General features: G+C 33.4%; 1 protein-coding gene across 2 annotated transcripts in view; it reads right to left on the bottom strand.

Moving 5' to 3' along the window:
• Positions 1-838: 838 nt before the first annotated feature.
• The window catches only part of SYNCRIP (synaptotagmin binding cytoplasmic RNA interacting protein), a 29,646-nt gene continuing 25,643 nt past the window's right edge, over positions 839-4,841 (bottom strand). For both annotated transcript variants that reach the window (XM_070376635.1, XM_070376636.1), the window contains exon 12: positions 839-4,841. This exon is cut by the window's right edge. The gene's annotated coding sequence lies outside the window, so the exon portion shown is untranslated.

Raw genomic sequence — 4,841 nt, 5'->3', positions numbered from 1 at the left:
TCTTGATTATCAACAAGAAAAAAAGTACTAGTTTGGCATCTGCACAGGGAGTCAAATAGGCAATGTAAATGGTTTTCAAAATCCTCTAGTAGTGTTTAAGAATTTTTCAGGTATAAAACTTCCATGACTGTTCTGAAATGACAAAAACTTTTTTCAATCATCAGTATAAACTTTAGTAATCATAACACAAACTATTAAACTCTGTACCTAAAAGGATCTTCATGAAGTGACCAAAGCTATCACCCTCCCACCAAGAAATCCTAGGGATGAGCCAAAATCTCCTGAATGTATTTACAAGTTCCCCATTCTTTGATGATGACTTGCTAATTTTGCTTAATGAAACACATTTTAAGCTGAATTCACCTACCTAACCTCATTTGCGCAGTCACCTAAATGTACATTAAAGCAAAATAGTTTGTTCACTCCCCTGTCCTGTATTACTTACTACCTCAATTACTCATTTCCAAACCTTCAAAGAGTGATAAGAAAATGGAACACTGAATGGTGGGGACATGTTACCAGAAAAGCAGAACCAAATTACCATTAACTTCTTGAGTCCACTGGCATGTGTGTGACCAGAGTATTTTCATTAATTAAAATTAAGTGGAGACCAACACTATACATTTATCCTATACATCATCTCCCTATCATGTGCTTCAATTAGGGATCTCGGGGAATCTGTTTTGGTATTACCGTTGGCTAGTTACTTTGAATGTATGGATAATTAAAAGACGAAAAGACCCCTAAAGATTCCAAGTGTCTATTTCAAAAGCTGTTAAATGAAAAACGATGAAATGGAGGACACCCACAATAATTCTTGGACTCCTGGAGATCCTAAGACATGCTACAAAAATAGGTCTTTATTCTTAGGAAAATATAGTCAGAGCTAGCTTCCTTATGCTATACATAAAATCTTAACATCAGAGGCAGTACAGATAGTACAGATAGTTTTTGAACTGATCTCCAAACAAGCACAAACCCACTACGTTGAAAAGAACAGGTAATTTTGAGGTTTTTGGCAAAAGACAGTACTTCACACATCTAATCCAAATCAAAGAGCCTGCAGACAGTTTTCAGTGAGATAAAAGGAATGAAATAAATATAAATTCTACAGATAAATAAATGTAAGAGAATTTAAATAAGCTAACAGAACTAATTTTTTTAAATAAAAATACTAGTCAGGTACAAGCTTTTGTTTCTCAATGCCAGACTTCTAGATGTTTATCAGACTACTGTTAATATCATTAAAAACCTAATCTTGGACCAGGGCATTAGTTTTAATACTATTTTGCAGTCGTAAAAAAGATTTTCTTTCAACTGAATGCTCCTGGCCCTGAAAAATATTTTAGGCATATTACTGAAGGCAGACTGTGGTACTAATAAAACTTGTATCTTAAGTACTTTTTTAAAAAGTGACAGACAAAAAAGTCCATCCACTAATTTGCCCACAGTTAAAAATGTCTTTGAACATTGGCTGATAATTAGCATCTTAAGAAAAGTAGTGGCATGCCCTATTTATTGAGTGGTATGACTGAGTAATTAATACTACACTTTAAAACATTATCCCCACAAGTCTGTTCATTTTATGTATTGTTATTTCTTGATTCATTTTCAACCCACCATTGAATTCCTATGGTCAGATTAAAAGTTTATGGTATGTATCACTGGGGAGAAAATGACCATGGTGGGTATTAAGTTTTAGGAACCTGAGCAATCATTTACTCTAGGGGGGTAGCTCCCTCACCTAAATGCAGAAGTCTTACTCTGTAATTTCTCCCCTTAAATAGACTATATGTCATGCTCTGTTTGGTCTTTTTTCCTATGTTTCTGAACAGTGACTTTTGGCTTAGCAGTCAAAACAGCTGTCCTGAATGTGACAATTTTGCCCATCTAGCATGATATTCACCCTCATTAAATCTTTTCAAATAGATTCATACAAGTGAATACCCGAGGTCACCCCATCAATCCATTCCTATGTATGTTATTCCTATTTTATCATGAAGAAAGTGTAAATCATTAAATCAGACTTGCAGTCATTGGTAATTTCTCATGATGCTACAACAATGGCCGTCATGAGTGTGCAACCGCTTTTTGTGCTAAACCCCCCATTCATTTCTAACATCTGATTCAATCACAATGCTGGAAAACCTCCCACAAAATGCATGATTGGGAGAATATATCTAACAGAATTTTCTCACAAAGCAACTTTCTGAAAACTGATTAACTAAAGTGATGATCACTTTTGATTGCCAAGTAGTCTGCAGAAACAAAATCTTGCGTCTGCTTTGGTTAGGTAACTCAAGTTTTGTTTTGTTATTTTTCAACAATCAGAATGCTTTAAGGATACATTTTCACCCCAAGGAAGGGACTCGATTCTTGGATTTAAGACCCATTCCTTGACAATTATATACAAAATTTCTTTTAACTTGTCATCTATCCATTCTTTGAAGCTGTCAAAGCCAAGAACCCATAAACAAATCACAAATATCAATAACCTACATTAGTTAACATTCCCCTTTTTAACATGTTGACATTTTTACTAAAGGATTAGTTATTTTTGCATTTCCATTTCTCATATCCCATGACATTCCATAAAAATTGCATTATTGCTTTATAGGCCACACAACATTCAAAAGTATGTTTATATGCATTGCCTGTTTTCCTTGATCTGATAAGAGTTTGATACTGATTTTACTACAGAAATTTAAGTTTGAAAATACCAGTTAGTATTTCTTCTCAGTACTTAATTGTTCACATCACTAATCACTACATGCATATTTAGCTCTGATTATATTGCTCAAAAACTGCACCCATTATCAGAACAGTGCAAATGATTATTTAATTTTAAAAGTAATTATAATGGCTTAAATTCAAAGTTAGTCAAATGAACACTGTCAAGTAATTTCACTTGAGTGTGTATATATTTAATCACCACTGTTTACATTACCCATCAATTCTTCACAAATTTTTTTAGTATCAGTTTTTCCTCCCAAATCCCCAAACTAAGAATGCCAAATAGTCTTGGAAACCCACAGCTCCGTATTTTAATATTTTCTTAAGAACACATTTGTGAACTCACAAAAATGTTCATCTTTCAACTTTGACAATGCAGTTCTTACTTAAGTCAAACAAACCTGTTCTAAAATCCCAACAAATAATTCTGAGAATTAACTTAAACACCTTGACAGTGTCCCTTAAAAAGGGTATGACAGTAAAGTGCCAATAGGCATGGCAATGACCTCTTTGATGGGATCATTTAACTCCTTGGACCTGGGAAGTGCCAGCACCAAGGATTACACTGAGATTCAATTTTACTGAAGGCTACATTTAGTTTACCCACTTTCCACAACCTATTACTCATTTTATGTTAGAATGAAATGTAAATGTTTTGTGTAGCCCTCAAACTTACACTAAGATTTGAGAGATGTACTTTAAAAAAGCACGGGGTAATATATAAAATCAGTGGCAAAAAGTTTCATTAAGCACCAGGAACTAATTTTTGTCACCCCATACTCATTTTGTAGGTAATGTTTCAATAACCGGCAAGGCACATTTACATATATTCCAATGAATACTTATTGACAAATTTTAAATTACACTCTATGTCCCAGCTATCCCAGTAACTGACATACAACATACTAAAATGGTTTATTAACATAAAAAACCAATTAATGTGAAACATACAGACTATTGGCAACCACTATCTAAAATTATGTAAGTACAAATAAACATACTGAAATGTGTGCATTTCTAAGTTTTTAAACCAGAATATTTCTACACTAACACACATTTATATTAATGACACATAAAAAAAATAAAAACTTTATTACAAAAATAAGTTACACTCGCCTCCAGCTTACAGTATAAAACAATTTTATTTGCAGGAATGCAAAATGATTGTTTGCCATGAGCATTTTGAACATATGACATGTCTAATTTTCTTGTTAAATTTGCATTTACTGGGGAAACTGGTGTGTATAAAACCTTAATTAAGTATAAGCTCTGATCTTCGTCATGGTGCCTATTGGGTATGTGATATAACTGCAGTATCCCTTTGGGGAAGGGGAAAAGGGATTTCTTTATACCAAGTCCTAATTAAACTATAATTTCACTTTTGACTTTAAGCTATCAATTTAGGACTTGGCAAAAAATTTTGAGGGTGATTCAATAGAGGATGCTTCACCACTGAACACTCACTGTCATCAAGGTGCTTTAGAAAATTAAAAACATAGCACAAATGATTGTACTCTATTCTACAAGTTATCATGACCTGCATAAGAAATGGAAAGCTGATTCACATTTTTGCAGTGATCAGCAGTAAGAAATGCACTAATGAAACATACCTTTTACCTAAAAAGCTAAACTACAGCCATATACTAATTTCTATGATTTATGAAAAAACTTCAAAATATCCAAATGTCAGGCTTTGCTGTACAACTGTCAGTTTTAGTCTGACTTTTTATAAAGGGACACTGCAGTATTTAGTACAAGTTCGGATGCACTTTTTTTGAACATCTGATGTCTTACAAAAGTAACATCTTGCTAAACTATTATACATCCAAATAACTACAATATCTGAAGAAGCAAGGCTGCTTTTTCAGCCACAAAATACGACAAAAGCAAGGCCTGTTATGATGTTCATGAGGAAGTCTTACAAGCCTCTGAAACTAAAGGCAACTAAGAATGTTACATTTGGTATATTTAAAATCTTACCCTCATATCATTTAACAAGCCTTGCTTTTATCTACAAAGATTTTCTATGTACAGTACAGACAGGGTATAGTTCAATCCTCTGCTACTGAGGTAGTTAACCAACCCTTTAAAAAAGGTTCTGAAAAGAA

This window comes from Bos mutus, chromosome 9, assembly GCF_027580195.1.
Source record: "Bos mutus isolate GX-2022 chromosome 9, NWIPB_WYAK_1.1, whole genome shotgun sequence".
NCBI lineage: Eukaryota > Metazoa > Chordata > Mammalia > Artiodactyla > Bovidae > Bos > Bos mutus.
Note: the sequence above shows the minus strand (reverse complement) of the source record. Positions and strands in the feature narration are given on the sequence as shown.